This window comes from Megalops cyprinoides, chromosome 18, assembly GCF_013368585.1.
Source record: "Megalops cyprinoides isolate fMegCyp1 chromosome 18, fMegCyp1.pri, whole genome shotgun sequence".
Taxonomy (NCBI): domain Eukaryota; kingdom Metazoa; phylum Chordata; class Actinopteri; order Elopiformes; family Megalopidae; genus Megalops; species Megalops cyprinoides.
In genome coordinates, this window is record NC_050600.1 from 6315706 (window position 1) to 6334601 (window position 18896).

Below are 18896 nucleotides of genomic sequence, written 5' to 3' on the forward strand. Positions count from 1 at the left end.
GAATGCACAGAGCCACAGGCTTAGTTCTCCTAGCTGGAAATCAGTGCAATGGTACAGAATCTTTGATGTCTGGTGCCAAGAAGCTTCAAAGGCCCGATGTGACAAATAAAGGAGTTATGTAGGAGTTCTGACTCACATGAGAAAAATGTTTAAAATACTCTGGCAAATCTGTGCATGAATAACACCCAACGACGACTGCGATACATGCTACACAAATATGACTGGAATCTTTGGCTGCACTTTCATTAGAAGTGCTAAAATCAGCTCCACAGGGTGAAAACTGGACATGCAGATAATAGTGTGGCAAGCTCAATAGTCACAGGTGTAGTTCATAAAACTCACTGTGTCACTCTCCTAAATTCTACTCCCCAAGAAAAATTACGGTACTGTGCTGAAAGCACGCGCACTTGTGCGCCTTAACGCCGAGTTGCAGCGATGGAAACAGCCCTCCAACTTGTTGATTGTAACAGCAACAACAACAGCAGGGTTGGCTTTCAGCACAAGCAGTATGAAAAAAAAAGTAAATCACACTACAGAAAAACAATCCTACATGCTTAAAGAATCAAAGAAGTGCACAAAGGCTGGGACATGGGAAGGAACCTTCCAAAAGAAAGGAAAATAACATCCTCATGCTGGAGCTCAGACCAGAGTCCTCCTCTTCCAGCATTGCTCCAGGGCAGTAACAGGGACAGTTTCAGCCCTCTGGTGTACGGCTAACTATCATACCAGGGGTTCCTGTACAGCAGGCTATGGCAAACAGCCCATTTGCGAATAGGGGTGGCTTACACACACACAATACGCTCATTGCGAAATGTGTCACAATCAAAGGCATTCAGATATTCACTCATAGCTGCCTTATGGGGAGACAGGGACACACAGTTAGGAATAAAATAATTACACATTACTTTATGTTTGGAGCTCTGATCGGGAGCATTGGAACCCTTTAAACACTAAAACGTTCAAACAATTAAATCATTACTGGAGTGCAGATTTAAAGTGTTCCAGAAGCAAAGTGAATCATGGTTAAATTCTGCCTAAAACTTTGAGGCCCCTGCCTAAAGGAGATTGCCTACTTTTATATTATACTTGCATAATGGCCATTTTGTCCGTTTTCGGTGGGGGAATCGTTCCTGTGAGGGAGCACTAGTTTTCCATTAGTTACTACATATTCTTCAGGCTATGTCAACTGCTATGAGAAGACAACTGTTGTAAGAGTACAACACAGGATGCAACACTCTCAGCAATGCTTGGATGTAGTTTTCTGCGTCCACACCGACGGGACAAACTCACAACAGAAAACCTGCATGTACGAGCTCGTGTGCAGTGCTGCGTTTGCTGTATCAGCAAACTTCTCATTGTGCCTTCACCGCTTGGAGAAAAGCAACATGTGGGAGTATTGTTTACAGCAAAAACAGTGGCCTGACAACCCAGTTTACTGGGATTTTTTTCTCTCTCTGCAGTCAACTTACACACAAGGGTAAAACAGTGTACACATGTATTTCCAATTCAGGGTAAACTCAGCATTTGCCTTTTGCACATGATGGAACTCACTGAAGGCAATCCATTTTATCACTGTTTTGCAGATTATTCCTCTATTTTTTACTGCTAGCACAGCTATCTGAAAAAATGCACTCCCAAGTACTTCTTGGTCCCAGGTTACGAGTTTTCTAGAGTATTTTACAATTAACCATTAACCAGCCTATAAACACACCCACCACATAACCACCCCTCTTCTCACTCTTTAATGCCTACAATCCCCTTTTCACAGTTGTTAATTCAGCCCACTGTCTCTCCCTCAACAGGTCCGCCGGCTGCTGTTCTCATTCTGACGGACAGATCTCACACAATTTCTCTTCACAAAGACGGTCCTGTTGCTGGTCACTGGGGGCTCTCTGTTTGGACACGGGGAACAACACTCAGGCCTGTTTAAAGCCAGAGAAATGCATGCCATCAGTGACGATGCAGCCGGGGAGCTGGGGGGGTGGGGGGGTCGTGTTTACACACAGCGGGCTTGTTGTCATTGCCTGACACACAGGGTAGACTAGGCCGCCTGCCCAGACAGGGTTTTTTTCCTCTTCTTTTTTCTTTTTTTTTGCCGTGTAGTCGGAAAATTCTTTAAAATGTCACCAAGGTCCTGTCGTCATCTCTGTAAATTGCCATAATAAATTATTGCCGTGCAAGACTTGTTTTCATGTAGTGCAAGTTTCTGACTGGAGAGGTGCTCTGTAAACTGGAGAGAAAATCCTGATACACTGGGCTAAGACTCTGTGCAATGCTCACCTTTACCATAAGCTGCTGGTAAAATACTGAAGTCAATACCATTGACTTCATTCAGTCCAAAGTCTGGATTGAAATTAACAGCCTATACTTCAGACATGTAGGCCATTTCCCATTAAGAACTGTGTTTTCTGTATTTTACTGGGGACAGTACACCAATCAGCAATCACCTGTCCCAAAGAAACAAGTCACACCATTTAAATTCCATTGTAAATACCCCAACCTGCATAATTTGAGCGACAAATCTTTAAAAATTAAAGATTATAATAGTCTACATATTGGTTTTCATTTCTTCCATCAAGCTTTGAAATCCTTGGGGTGCCATCCATATTTGAATGCATGTCTTGCGAGAAGAGATGGAGGAGGAATGAGGGTGTAAAAATACTGGATATTTGTACTGTACCTTATACTGTACTGTCCTTAAATATACACATTTTCATACAGCGTTAATATCTTGTGAATATTTGACTTAAACCCATGTTTACCTATCCTTTTTAGAGAAAACACACATTTCTGGAAGGTGCTCAGGAACATATCACCCACTACTAATATTGCATTTGTGGAAAAAAGGATTCAATTCACAGCAAAGTATGCGCGTGCACACACACACACACACACATGCATGCACGCGCGCACACACACACATGAATGCACGCACACACATATGCACACGCGCGCACACACACACACACACACACACACACACACACACACACAGGCAGCTAGGGATCTCAGCTATTTATAGCCTGGAGTCTGTGCAGAAAGTGCTTACCCTTGTAAAGCCCCTGTGATCATTCTGTGGAAGGGCGTCAAAGTTATTGCATTACGAGTTGGCTTTGCAAGGGGCACACACAGGTAGCTTTCAGATGGCAGCAGGGCTGAACTTAATTTCATCACTCGAGGTATCTGTAGTTTTTCATTCTGTTAAGAGCACATCATTTTGATTACAAACATGTATTTGAAAATATTTAGAATACCAAGGTGCACCTGTAGGACCTGTATCTCAAGAGCTTGTTTATGCAGATCTGTGAAACACTCCGAGACAACTCTTGTGGTTAATAGTAGCATGTCAAATGCGGATTGGTTGACTGATTGATTGACTTATTGATTGATGAGTTAATACCGCTGAGATAATTCTGTCCAATGATCATAACCAACATACAAGCTGTCCATATTGGAGTATGGCTGGACAGTCCTTGATGCGCGTCTCTCTGCCTTAGTAATTGCCTGTGATTAAGACTTTCACCTGCCCACGTGCTGCAACAGTACTAAAATACTGAAATGCAGTTACTGAAATGCAGTGCTGCAGGCAGCAACACAAAAACATTGATGACTAAGCAGGAGTGGGCCTTTTTAAACCCCTTTTCTCATGTACCTTAACTAAGCTGTTGTACTTGTAGGTTTTGTATTGCCTCCTGCACATGCCCCAGCCCGGGGCCAGAGCTCTGTCAGCTGACTGCCAGGAGACAAATGTGGGTGGAAGTAGGTGTGATTTTGCGACTTTCTAGAATGAGGAATCAGGGTAATTTCATTCACAAATGTAAATAAATAGTGAAGAGGTGTATGGGAGTCTGCGTGGCGGAGCTGGTCTTTATTAAACATGAACTAGATACTCCTGCATTGGTAACTATATTTTAAAAGCCAAAAAATGGTCAAATTTCATCTTTGACAGCCTATTTACACGGGCTCTCTCACAGAATATGTGTAAGACACTAGTTTAAGATCTCTGACAGAGACCCACCCTGCCATTTTTATGTTTAAATCAGTGTCAATGAAGTGGCTTTTCACAGAGAAAGATGGCACAATCAATTAATTAGGCCACTTAAGAAGAGTTAGGTGCTGCTTATCTCCTGGCTGAAGATTACTGTTTGAGTTCCTTCTGTAAAAATGTGATAATCTTTCAAACACTTGCATTTAAGTAGGCTAATTTAGAAATCGTCATTAATGATGTGCACAGAAATACGTTTTTTTCTCCCTCTCCATTTACAAAATATGAAATGTAAATAAACAAGTTTCAACCAGCATCAAAATGCATTACGGTGCAGTGAGCCTGCCCCAGCTGCATGCCGGTTGTGATCACTGCAATGCATTTTGGATTCCCCACAATCATTCACACCAAAACAATGAGGCCCTCATCTTGACTCAGTAATTAACACAGACTCTCTCGAATCCTCCAAAAACTGACAGATAATAGAGGCTAAAACTCACAGCGGAATCCAAGAGGTCCCTCTCCCCTGCTTTAAAGGGATCAGACTTCCCAGGAAAGCGGAGGACGACAATGAGAGACAGCACAGAAAGAATAGACAGATTTGCACATGTTGTTTTAATCTGGAAACAGTCATACTCAGCCGGTCATACTCATTTCTTAATCTGACACTCATACCTAAACAACAAAAGTGAGGAGAGAGAGAGAGGCTCTGTAGAAACAAAAGCAGAAAAAGTTTTTTTTTCCCCTCCCAGAAAGAATAACTCAGATCTGGTTCAGGAGCGGTAAGCCATGCTAACAGAAGGGCTGGTAGATCAGACGGAACTGACTGAAGCATAACCTTGAATAAAAGCATTGCAAGGAGATAATTATAGTTTGTTACACACACTATCATTATCTTTTAGGGGGATTAAAAAAAGGGCAACAGATTATAATTACTCTGATGCAGCCTGTTGATTACTGAAACATCTACACATGAAACACAGCTTCTGAATGAAAATTTCTCATTTCGGTGAATTTTCAGCCATTTTTGCATGAGAAAAAAATAGGCTGCCCCAAACATTCTGTGTTCAGTTGAAACTGTGTTGCTAGTGCCTGGTCCAAGCAGACATATGTGAGGCAGATTCACGTAAAAAGCAAGCAGAAAGTTCCCTCTATCTTCACCTGACACACGTCAGCCAGACCCCTCGCTCTTCCTGTCTCTGACATCACGGCGGAGGGAACCATGATGCATGTCAACTACAAAAATGAGTTTGCCACTCAAAATGAGTCACCAGCCGCGAGTGCGTTTCCCACAAAGCACTGCAGCTCGAACGGAATATTAAGAGGAGCATTGAAAAGTGATGAGATCCCACCCTAGATGAAAAGAGATTACAGAAGCACCAAATTTATTCCTTTCCTCTTCTCAAACGCTTGAGGATAATGGAAGAGAACAAGTGCAGGCTAAACGAACAGAGACACAACATAACAAATTAACTGAAATTTGTAGCTGATTTCCTCTAACGGTCAGACTTATTTAAGAGGAAGAAATGACAGAGGTTTTCCAAAGCAGACAAGATGTTTCTTGGTTGAGTTGAAAAAATTATTTTGCATTACATACAGTCTATGGTACTCCAGCTGTAGCAGCACTTTTTCCTTGCCATAAGATGACCCAGCTTGTGTTGTTTTTTGTTGCATCACTAAACAACTTCTAGGCACAAATCCATCAGCACTCATTGACCAACCCACACATCCAACTCAAAATCAAGCACATTGAAACAATTCTGACATGGGCACACAACATGAAAATCTCTGCCAGACTTATTGCAGGTGAACTCCAAATTTCAGAGCAGGCTCCCACTCATAAAATACAGTTTATACAACACCAAAAAAGGAGTTTTGGAAATATCACTTTTGAATATTGAAAAAAAGGGCTCTGCTCACAAATCAGTTGCATAAAATAAGTAAGTTTAATTGCATTTATTGCATTAAAACCAATGCCACAAATAAAAAACTTTCCCTCTGTGTTTTCCTGGAGCAGATCTACAGGCTGAGTGCCAGCTTTCAATCTCGGAGGGTCGTGCCAAAGTCACTTTTCTTTCACAGGAAACGGCCCAGTCTGCTTCTCTGCTGAAATAGACCTTAGCGGTGAACAGAAGGTTTGTGAGTTCATTTCAATGATGGGACCAAATGGCACGCTTATGCCAGCGAGCGGTGCGAATCCACCCGCAGCCCTTCACAAACACGTGAGGAGGTTTTATTGCCCGCCTGGTTCCCTAACAAACAATCGAGTTCCGCCCCACTCAGCCGTGCAAACGCCGAAGATGATGAATAGCTTATTGGCTTATACAGCTTGTGATTCCTTCATTTTCATACTAGCCCGATTTTGTGGAAAGCTGCAAGAATTAAAATAATCAATGAAAAACTTATATTAGTCCTAAAAAAAGATAACCGAGAAGTCAATCTAAAGTGATCTGAGTAAAAAAAAATCTATGTACCGCACAGTCTTCCTTGAAAAACACAGACACCCTGTTTGATTTCAGTAAACCTTTCTTTTTCACCCCTGCTATTTGCAGACTCAGTGGCAAACATGACTCAAGTAACCCAACCAAAAGCTAACTGCTAGGCAATACTAGTACCAGGGGTGGGTATATGGGCATATGGGCATACCAGCAAAAGACAAGACAAAAGGATTTTTAGTTTGAGGATGCAAGTTCAAGTCCAGGGATTAAACAATGCACAAAGCGGTTCTCGAATCAAATGTCAACAGCTTTCAAAGTATGCCAAATTAAATCATTTCCAGCTCCTCCAAAATCACATAGCTTACATATTACAAAGTACATCAGTCTGAAAGTACTTAGGCTGCAATATTCACTCAAGGGGCTCAGACCTCAGATCAAGTTCTTTGTACAAGTGCAGGCTGAGCCCTGCGGCCTGGGTTCGAAACCAGAAAATATTGGGAGATACTGCATCTATCCTCCACACAGTGCACCGTGGGAGTTTTGTGGAAAATAGTCTCGGTAGAGGACTGTGTTTACCTCACCCTCCTGCATGATCTCAGTGGTTGCTGCAGTAGGACAAACCCAACGTACAACTGGTGACTACAGAGGTTTAGTGACAACAAGGGCAACACACAGAACTGGGCCAAATCGTAAATGTAAGAAGTCTGTCCCAAACAAGAGCAGCATTACTAGTATAGAGGCAGTGCAGCTTGGTCCTGTCTGTGTGGATGTTGGGGATTTCATTTTGGAATGTGAAAATGCAGCTTCACATGAATCACTGAATGTACATCTTGCAACTAACAAGACACACAAATTCCACACACTTAATGCAGGAAATGTAGCAACAGAAAGCAAACAGGTGACAGGCTGGCTTGGAGCAGTCGAATATTCAATTTGACAAGTGGATCTCATTTTACCATTCAGTTGACATTCTTTTACCCATTATTTTACATTGAAATTTAATGTGCATCATTTTGAAAACACCTAAAGGCAATACCACTTAAAGACACATGTATTTTCATGTCTGGCTTGGCCAAAGAAGAAATCAGTTTTCTAATTTTAAAGCCACAGATTGTGGCCTGAAGCAACATGCTTAGAAAGTTTTTTTGTTAAGTTATGACAACAGCAATGTTCAGAATGTGCCCCTGCAATACATGAAAAAGCAATACACAAACACTGTATGTTGCTAGCTTAATGATTCACATTTTCCATTTTAAACGTAGCTACACCTTACAAAGGTAAAATAAAAGGTGTGAGCAGCTACCCAGCAAGCCATGGCGGTAATGTTAATGAAACCTGACTGAACAGGTGGCCGTCGTCTGTGCACTGCACACACACACAAAGAAACTAAACACAGCTGTATCCCAGCAGTCAACACAAGCCAGCATTACGCACCTGTCCAGGACCAATGAAGTACAACAGTGTATTTAGTCATTTAGTCACAGTCCATGCAGCTTATAAAGGTTATGTATTTAAGCTGATGTCTTTTGCGGCAGTTTTACATTGGTTTTATTTTCCATGCCTTTAAGACCATTTTCACAAGGTTTGCAAAAATCTCACTTCATAGTCAATGGTGTCTTCCATATTCTTCCACATACTCCCACCTCACAAACTCTCTTTCTGAGCAGGGGGGCTTGGTGTTTCTATCCTAACAGAGTAGCTTCACAGACCACATTATGGACAGAAAAAATCTACTGAAAAACCACATCAGAAGCTCCAGGTTGATCAAAAAACAGTCCCCAGCCCTAATGGTTACTGAGTGAGGGAGTGCCGAGAAAAAAATAAAAATCTTTCTCAAAAGTAGTTCTCATGTGCCAGTATGTATGGTGACTGCTGGTGTCTTTGCAACCTTTGGTGACCTTACAGATATTGGATTTTCAGAAGTTCTGATAACCTCTGCTTCAATAAACAGAACTTTGATCCTACACGAGCCAATGCTTGTTTTGGTATTCTGTGTCGGACATTGGTCCATAGACAGCTGTTCTCTTAGGACCTCGGGCATCAATCTGGCTTATTCTGAAAGATATCACAGTGTTTGTACAACGTGGGTAACAGTTCAATAACTCATTGAGGAACACAGTGCACTGTCTTTAACTCCACTGTTTCTCTACTTGTTACTTGAAATAGAAGCCCACTTTTAAAATGCTTCAGTGTTTCAAAAGACTTTGCTGTTCTTTCAAAATGTCCGAAATGTGCTTTTGAACTCAAAACGCATACAAGATTCATCGCATCCTTCCTGTTCACCTTTCACAGAAATGCTTTTTGAAATGCAAGGACTCTTATGAACTTATCTGACACCCAAGCCTCTGAGAGCCTAGAAAACGCTGTGAAAAGTCGACACATGATTTGGCAGCTTCTCTTAGAGCTCCTCGATTCCTACTTCAAAATGCACTCAAAATAATGATCTGGGGCGTGAGTATTCCACATACACTACTTCAGATTTTACATTACACTACAGAGGATATGGCAGAAATTCTAGGTTTTCTGAATTTTATACTCGGTTAAAACCTTCTATAAAGCTAAATTCTTACCTCTTGATACGTTGCTCTAAAGGAAACAGCCACCTCTCTCCCAGCGGTGGCCCCCAGCCTTGGGTCTGTACCTGCTGTCTCAGCACTGGCCACCCTTGGCAGCGTCTGTCAGGGGTCACAAACTCTGACCTCTGCAGGGACCCATTACTGGCTCACAAGACTGGCAGCTAGTAATCAGCATGAGCCTGCCACCCACTTCATCATCCTGGGCTGGTCGATCCAGAACGATTACAGAGGTGCCAAGCAGGAAGTGACCCAGACGGCTGGTGCCGTAGCAGCAGGGCCTGACTCAGTTATTCTGAGACCTGAGGCAGCAGTCGAATGACTCGCAAGCAGGCACAAGGGTGAGGCTCATGGCTATCGAACAGCACACTTCAGTAATTCAATCAGGTTAAAAAATAAATAAATAAATAAATAAATAAAACACACTTTCCTGCCTGACAGGACCCAAGCTGTGCTGCCCCGATGGAGAAATAAGGCCTGGGTGTCCTTTTAATGTTGTAATCGTGCTATATGGCAAAACATCAACCCTTTACTAGACAGGTTAACTAACCCAATCATTACAGTTCTCTGTGATAAATTCATAGTACTGCTCCAAGTTTATTAATGCTCAGATGATGTAATCTAGATATAAGCTTGTTCTATCCTGTGTGAGTCCTCCACCTCAGATCTCTGAAAGAGCGCTGACACTACACTAAATGCTGTTGAACCGTCTCATTGGGACACACACACACGAGAGAGAACTAAGGAGCTGTGATGCCCAGAGGAAAAAAAGAAACCAATCAAAGTTCATCCTCGGCCTTAATGGCAAGTTCAAAATGTTGCCTCATTTGAGATTTTTCATTGCTGTGCTTATTTCATGGCAAAAGCGACTGCAAGCCCCTGCTTTCATAAGCTGTTAAATCATCTTCATCTCACAACTGCTTCTCTACAATTAGAAACAGAAGCAATTAAATAGGAGACAGTCATTTGAAATACTGATATCTGCCACCCTAATATGTCTAAAGGAAAAAATAAAACGAGAGCAGCCTGACTCCTGAGGTGAAATTTAAAAGAGACAACGTATGGTGCCGGGCTACAAGTTACACTGCATTTTGCCCTAAATAATTCAGCTCAGGGCCAATGTCTGTTTTTGAACCAACTGCAATCAAACTGTAATTCTAATCAATGGTGTATCCTACTGCTTGACAATGGGGGTTAACCCCATGGAACGGAGGGCACCAACTCTTGATGACTCACACTACATTTTCTGATGCTCTGTAAGTTACTCTGGATAAGGCCCAGCTTTGGCAAAGTGTAGTAGACGAACCACTTTTCTAACTCAGCAGCCTTCTCTCTCAAATGTAGCCTAAATTATTAAACTTTAAAATATAAGTCAGCGAAAGTATGAAAATTACAAGCTGTCCATGAGGAAATTAATTACACCTTTGTCACCTTCAAAGTGGACCCAGTGCTCTGAGGCCAATAGGCAGGTTTTTCCAAAGAGTGGAGATTAGACCTGATCTACATTCTTTACTGACATTATTCAATATGAACGGTATTCAGTACAGTAATACACCAAAGGTATTCAGTACAGTAACACACCAAAGGTATTCAGTACAGTAATACACCAAAGGTATTCAGTACAGTCATGTATCGAAGTGGTTTGGACTGGATCAGTCGTGGATCAGTCAGCGTGGATCAGTCAGCAAAGCGTTCGTTTTGAACACTGAGAGCCGTGGCGCTGGTCAAACTCGTGTTGTGTCATTTGCCAACAGTGACTGGAATCCCACAGCAGCGGAACAACCAGGTTTCGTCCCACCTGGAATAGAAATGGGTTGTCCGGCCAGGGCTTGTTCAGCTCACTCCCCTCGGACAATCCTGCCATTCGCCAAGTACCTGCAAGTTGCTCGAATGACATCAGTGACGCAACACCTATCCTCCAATGAGCACCCTCTCCACTGTAGTGTAGTGTGCCATTGGCTGAATATGAGCATATCAAAGGACTGCATTCATCTTGTTTCAGCACTTCTGTGCAAGTGCAGAGTTTATCGCAGTGACACAGGCTTAATTTACAACTGGCAAGTCCAAACAGGGTTGCATAAAGTGGAAAAATCATTTAAAATATCGAAGTGGATTAATGCTAGTTGTCTAATTAAATTTGCCGAAGATAATAAAAAGATCACCCAAATTTTCCTTAAGAGGGACAGCAATGCATTTCATTATGCTGTCATCTAGGTTTAGGCCCTGAAATGAATAAGATCAGAGTATTTAGTATGCTCCCTGGCATGGGATCATTAGATTAGCAGACTGGAAATGTAGGCCTATCATCTTTCTCTACCTCTGGTCCAGTACCCCATGTCAACCAGAATCGCATTTCATCCAATCACAACAAGCTTGGATAAACTGCATCTTATTTCCATATGACAAATTCACAGGTAGAATTGAGACCATGTTAAAAATACTTCATAGAATTGACACACGTTTATAAATTATTATTATTATGACTTGAGAGTCAAAGAGTTAATTCTACAACTTTTCCAATCGGAATATACATTTTTAAAGGGTAGAGGTCAAACAGAAATCATCCCATAGTAATATGTGGCTGTACTGTTCAAAGAAAGGTGTTAAATACTGTATAGCAATTGTGACCTTTTTGGGGTACCACAGCAAATCGGATGTGCCACGCATCAACCCCGTGGCACAGCAGACCCCCGCTTCCTCAAAGGTGCTTCACTGAACCGCACGATCTGCCAGTGTGGCTTTGATTAGCTGCGCTTTTCATCTAACAGGAAACTCTCACAGAGACACAGAGCACTGCGCCCCACTCCTACACAGTTCAGTCTCGCAGCACAAGGAACACAGGGGCTGTCGTGAAGGAACTGGCAGGAGCGCCTCGATCCCAGCTCGCGCTACCAGGCTAATCATAACGATGCAGACACGCTGAAGGCCTGCATCAGCGTGCCTTTCACATTGCGTCATGGACATGTGTGTAAAAAGCTGTACTGCTCCCTACATCTGGGGGCTGTGCACTGCATATCAAGCACACACTTTTCAACAGATATGCATACAGCTGTGCTAAGAAGGCAGGCTTCACATGCAGGTAACATGCAAGGCTAGACATGTGTGAACTCCAATTACTGACTCATGCAGTTCACTGTTTTCCAAACCGTGCAACATGTTTTGGATAAAAAGCATTACAATACACCGCGAGGAAGAGATTTTCCATTGTGCAAGCTGGGCTGACTTATCAACGATACACTGAGCTTTCTTAATGCGAAAACCAAACCGAGTAAAACAGCTTGGATTTCCACCCGATTCATTTTTGCCATTTCTCGGCCGACATCTACTCAGAGGCAACATCTAACCATATTACAGTGCCTGCGTCAGCTTTGAGGCGCTGCTAGAGAATGCACGTTTTGACACATTAAAAAAAAAAAAACCCTCATCTGCAGCATCTGTCTTTCAAAAGGGCCACCTGGATGGTAGGGAGGGCTGGTGGAGAAACACAAAAGCTTTAATCCATTTCAAATTAAAAAAGGGGGAACAACTCACACTACGCAAAAAAAAAAAAATCAAACATGAAGTAGCTGCGACTCCTCTCTTCTTCTGCACAATGACAGAAAGTGTTTTGTTGGGCGAGAACAGCAGAGAACAGCAGATGGGCTCCCTTGAGTATGCAAGCAACAATAACAATTATGTGGACACAGTTTATGGGCCTGTTTTGTTCTATACTCATTACTATACATCTGATCATTGCCTTAGCAGGATTACACATTAAACTTGAATACACATAGCACCGCTGCAGATGGCAATATGGGGAAGTTACTGAACAGAGATTAAATCCATTAGCCTAGCTTTAAATACAGGCACTGAAACGCATGTGTACGTGTTCACGCCTAAAGGAAAATGGCTGATACAAAATGCACTGTGCTTCTCCTGTGCTTCTGGGAGATGTCCTTCACAGATTCCTGCGAGCACATGGTTGAAAATGTTGCAGTGAGTGAAAGGGCTTTCAAACTACGATTCATCGTTGATGATTCATTCATGACAGTCCCAAATCTGGCATCAAATTTCTGTGCGAGAACTGTGAAATGCAGACAATTTTTAGGATGGGTCTGTGGGTTGTGCTGCAAAGCTAGGACTGGATTCCTAATTTATAGGGCAAAAGTTGCCACGTGACACCAGAAATTGCACCAATCCGGGCAATGACAGAGAAGGGAGAAAGCTGAATAGTGACAGCAGGGGTGTTGAGGAAGATACCACTGGCTAAAATGCAACGTGTCTGCATCTTTCTTAAACCTAGTAAAACCACCCATCATGCTGAAGGCATGTTCCATGCTCAGCTTCTCTAATATGCTGTCCACACCAGGGGGCAATTCTTTTCTGGGTTTTAAAAAAAAGTTTCAATCCATGAGAGTCTGTGGTGTATTCCACACACCACCCACACCATAATTAATTTGTCTACCATTCGTAAACGGTGAAAGAAGGTACTTAATGACTCCCAACAAAAAAAAAAAAAAAAAAAAAACATAGCTTCCTTCTCCACACATTCACCAAATAAAACTGAGCAATGCAAATGTTTCTGGAATTGTGGACAAATCCAAAGACATTTGGGAAATAAAATATGCAGCTTTCATATCAAATTTCACAAAAGCTTTAAAAGAAAAAAAAAAACATGTTGTTTAACATAACGAGTCTTCTTCCAAGTCAGGGACATACATTACTGATTTCTCTCACATTGGTGGGAAGGGGTCTCACATACCTCTGCCTGAATCGGCTGCCCTGGGGTGGGGACAAACACAGTAAGAGACACACACAGCCCGTAGTCTTTTGAATTCATTCTTTCTTGCTTTACAGCATTCTATAATATTACTTACTAAATAATGGCCATATTTGGCAGGTCTTTTCAGTTAAAAGGGAGCTTCCCAAATATTTCTATAGAGCCTTCCTGTTTAATGTTGCCCCACAAACCCTAGTTCCAAGAAGCAGCAGCGTGTATTTTGAAATACAAAGAAATGAATTTTCACAAATTTTATATTACCACAATACTAAAAAGCGTGCGTTTCAAGGACTAGCCTGAAATGCTGTACTGGCATTGGGAAAAAAAAAAAGTATTTCTGGTTTATCCACATATTTATTTTTAGCCCCCGCTATCAGTATCAGCCAGGACGCCCTCTAATGTGTGCTGAGAATGCATAGCTCAATGCAAAGCCAGTTGGAATTGTCCAACTTGTTATTAACCTGTTTTTCCAGACTTAAACCCACATCCTGGAAATCCTATCATCAACAGGGAAGGGCTGAACTTCAGTGTAGGTAGTGGAAAATGGGGCGACTGACAAGGCCTGATGGAAATTGACCCTTTTAATTCATTGTATTGTGGAACAAGAATTAGTTTTGGAATTCTTTGCTTTTTCTAACCAAAATAACATATAACCAAAAACTTCTGAGGCTTGACATCATGTCTTTTTTTCTTCTACTAGAACACTCTCCAGTTCATTGTTTCATGCAATGCTGGCGCTATGCTTGTGATGTGCCTCGTTTGCCTGGGATTTGCCCAGGCTTATTTCTCATGTATGAAGTCCTGCCAGTGCTTGCTCCCACACCCCTGCCCCACTCCCCTATATGGACTGTTTCATCACAAACCCCATCTTTTCACCCCTGGCCCAGGAAGCATAGGACATGACCCTTTATGACACAAGAGAGGAAACAGTGCTCACATTAAGGGAGGGTGCTTCATTCTAGGTGAACACGAGACACCCATGTGCCTGACATGCAGTTACATCTCCCTCCGGGGGACTTCATGTTTAAAGCATACACACATTAAAGTTACGCTCCCCTGGTCTAAGAATGCAAGAAATTGACACCATGGGGAGGCTATGACACTGCAGAGAGACAACTACGTATATAAAACACCAGACACGTGCGACATGTCACAAAGTTTATCCTTCTTGATAACAGAAAGGCTTCCTTGACATTCTCAGATTGGTAGCTATTATAGTACTCACGTTTGGGGAGCTCTTACTCAATACCCTGGAAAATATACAGGGGGACCAAGTTAATAAATGCGTGGGTGTATTGCAAGGTTCAAATGAGGCACAAATTTCAAGTTTAAATGCTTAACTTTTTGGACAGATATTGTGCAGGTAGTTTAACCACTGGCTCAACAGAGCAAGGCATCAGCTATTCCAATTCATTATGAAATTTATGTTTAGTCATTACTGCAGTCAGATTGACACTGTCTCTGAGGATCACAAAAGGGGGAGAGCGATTTATAAACGCATAACCAAATATGACATTTTATAGCGAAGGAATTGGATTTCAATCAGTTCTCTGACTGCATAAAAAATTTAAAGGCCTTTCGATGCATTTGATACTTTTTCCTTGAAAAAGCCTTCGTGATACTATTCCCATCACAACTGCGTGGTCTGCAATGACTAAAACTATGCTGAACAGCAGCATGCAATTGAGAATTCATCACGGACAACAGTCTGCCTTTAAAGTTCGACCTCGCTGACAACTTGCCAACAATTATTACAACTAAAGATACATCGCGGTGTTTAAACATAAACATAATAATCGAACGAATGTCATGTAGATTAATGTTAATATTCAAGTTACCTGGCCAGTTTGTCAGTTTGTAACAAATCAAAGCAGTAACTTAGAAATCTCGTAGAAATAAAGTTCTTTTCAATAGAATTAAGGCAGCTGATAGTGTATGTGGCGGTTTGACACAGTGAAGACAATCTAGTTCATTGCTGTAAAATTATTTTATCAGCCAGGCGCGATTCACTTGTGGACTTAATTCCTCTCTTCAAACTAACGTGATCAGGTGACTTTCTAAGCTTACGAGACAGGGACGATACAGTCTATAGCTTCAACTTACTAGTATCCTTATCAATCCATGTGGCCTCGCCTACACCCCCGCTAACCCACCACCGAACTTTCAAAGCCCGAAGGGGTTAAATCGTGGTCTGTGGAATCCATGAACATTCCAGGCAAATGAAAATGTGGGTTTCTCTATGTAAAACTGCACCCATGCATTTGAAAAAGACATTTAAGCGTGCACGACCACATTCCAGCACTGCAGAACCAGTATCCGACGTCTTCCTTTCTTACAATCAACCAAAGCTGCACTTTTCGGTGAAAATGATGACCCGGTGTGTAACTGCAGGGCCCGGTGTCGCCATACACACAGCACCACCACATAGGCACATACAACAACACGCAGAGCATGCACATACCACCAAGCGGAAAAGACACACAGGCTACAATAAAAAATCAAACACTGTGTGATTCCCGGCTTCAGCTGACAAAAACAAGCCCGTTTACAATTAACTGATTAATTCCTCTTAAGTGAAAGAAACTGACCTGTTTGCAAGCTGAGCAGTCCGTTGGATATTGGGTTGAATCCGAGTTAAATCCACTTTCAGTAAAACAAAGAGGCGAAAATGTCCGGGCGATCCCGAAACAGACCGAGCAGCCACCCCGTGTGAACTGCTGAGCGCATGCTCAACAGAAGGGGAGGGTTTAACGAGTGAAGAGGTGGAGACAAGTAACAATGTGTTTTATGCCACTTGCGTACGGTTCGATGAGTTTGTGGCGATATATTGCGATAGTGGATTCTGAGGCAAGTTCACTCATGAATCAAAGAACATCAAGCAACATTTAAACAGTTAGAACGGCAACGGTTTGGAACTTTTTCGACCCTCGCCCAGACACACACGAACAGACTCACACAGACAGACACACGCAACCATCGTTCAGAAACATGTAGTTTTAACTAAGGTTTTGTGAAGTATGCGCAGACACAGTTTTAATGTGGTTTATTTTTCGTTGTTAGACACACTGTTGTTAATGGTGTGGAGCCTGTTGAATCAATGTCACTTACACGTTGTGACAGTAATGTGCAAAATAGCACATTCAAAGTTTGTTTTGCAATGCAAAGGGTGGCTGGGTGAACGAATGGATAAATATCAGTCAGATCTTACCCGTTTAACTAGCTGTTTATACTTGTTTTGTACAACATTTCATGCTGTTTTGTTGAATGCACTTCGTATTAGGACTTTGGAAAGTCACTCTGGATAAGAGCATCTGCTCAATGACAACTTGTGAATGTAAATGTCTGACTAGTTGCCAGCCACAAAGCAACAACCAGAAAATTGCATTTATTGCTGGGCACCTCTGGGCCAACTGTTTTGTTTAAATGATAAGATTTTCTTTCTTACTTATGTTGCTTCATCTTTGCTCTTTCACATAAACATACAAACATTTCATTTGTCCGTAAATGCAATACTGAGGTAACACAGGTGCTTCTTACTGAAAATGTAGCTGATGTTTTGCCCACAGCAGACTAAGATTACCCACAGTGTAAAGAATACTGATAGACGCTTAACATGAAATGATGGTAATCCTCTCAAAAATCCCTGAGTGAAGGGAGTTTATTGCATTGTTTGGATTTCACCATCTGTCAGTCGTGAAAAAAAAGGGACATGTTGGACATGATTCGATTTTTATGCGACCACATCAGAACGTAATATAATTGTGGGATATTTGATGTTGATGAAAAGTGTTGTTACAGAAACTTGATGGAGGTTAGTTTTACTTTAACGTTTTATTTTTACTTTCAGTTTTACTGAATGAAATTTCATAGGATATGTGCACTCAGTGTTTTATATCACAGAGCTAACATATTCAGGCATTCAGCATATACTCTTTTTCGATGAATGATTTCAATGCTGTTCTTTAGGAATCCTTCATATACTTATACTATAAGTGTCACCACCAATGTTCAGAAATGTTGTTAACGTATTGGCTTACAGATTGTACATGCAATTCATTTCTATTCAATATGTAAATTTGTTTTTGGATTTGCAGTTCTGGAGCTTGCAGAAACTCATATAATGGTAATATACTAATGGTGCTTCAGTTTATGTCTTTTATCTTTTTACCAGCTTTATTTTATTGTAATGCAAGGAACTGTTTCTAACAAAATATTTAACTAGGGGGATATGTTCCCAAGGGCAGGTCAGAAACCTTAATTGTATATCTAATAACTGAAATAATCTTACAGGAAAACACCTTAGCATAGTGTATCAGTGTTTGGCTGTTATCTGGACCACAAGGAAATAAGAGCAGCTTTGGTGTGGCTAGTCTGTGCACACAATGTATGAACTATAAAATGGGTCACAAAGAAAAGTCTTCTGTCCTTGTATGGTTTGTTTACATATGGCCCTTGCCTCATGCTTTGACTCACAGCTCACAGCGATAGTGTTGTACAAACACAATCTCAGAGCATTCCACTTGAAGATCTCCGCGGTTTAATGAACCTGCCACAGAACAGAAAGTATATGTAAAGATTTAAACACTCAACAAAGTGTAAACTCGGTTTTCACTCAGGCCCACAGAAGAATTTTGAGAGGCTCAGAAAGAAGTACCTTTTCTTCATGTAGTCAAGTCATGTAGCCAACTCCTCCGTCACAAACTAGAAGATATATATATGCATGTAACAAGCACCCCTTGTATGTTTTGATTGTGCATTCTTCAATTGTGTTTGACAATTAAAAACATGTTATAATAAGTTATGCTACAAATCTGTTTCCTGTTATTCTGGGTTCAGGCTGTCACTGTTGCAAAACTCTGTTCTTTAGCACCACCTGTCAGGAATTAAAACTAAACAGTTTTAAAAAATAATAATAATCTGGCTTCACTGTGTAAATATGATACAGCCCCCTCACATTACAATACAACAGAAAGTCATTTCAACAGAGAACTTGGGGAATTGTTTCTCTCACCATCTGCAGTGATTAGGAGTGGTGATAATATTGATATTAGATCTCAGCCATTTGGCCACATGCTGCACAGAACCAGAGCCCTGCTGTCTGCTCCTGAGTGGTGAAAACTCAAACCTGGTGTGTGCATTGC

At 41.6% G+C, this 18896-nt stretch overlaps 1 protein-coding gene across 1 annotated transcript in view; it reads right to left on the reverse strand.

Moving 5' to 3' along the window:
- Window positions 1-16447, reverse strand: part of LOC118793408 (polycomb group RING finger protein 3) — a 39800-nt gene extending 23353 nt beyond the window's left edge. The window contains exon 1 of the mRNA XM_036551578.1: window positions 16344-16447. The gene's annotated coding sequence lies outside the window, so the exon portion shown is untranslated. The remainder of the gene's footprint in view (window positions 1-16343) is intronic.
- Between the last annotated feature and the right edge of the window lie 2449 nt (window positions 16448-18896).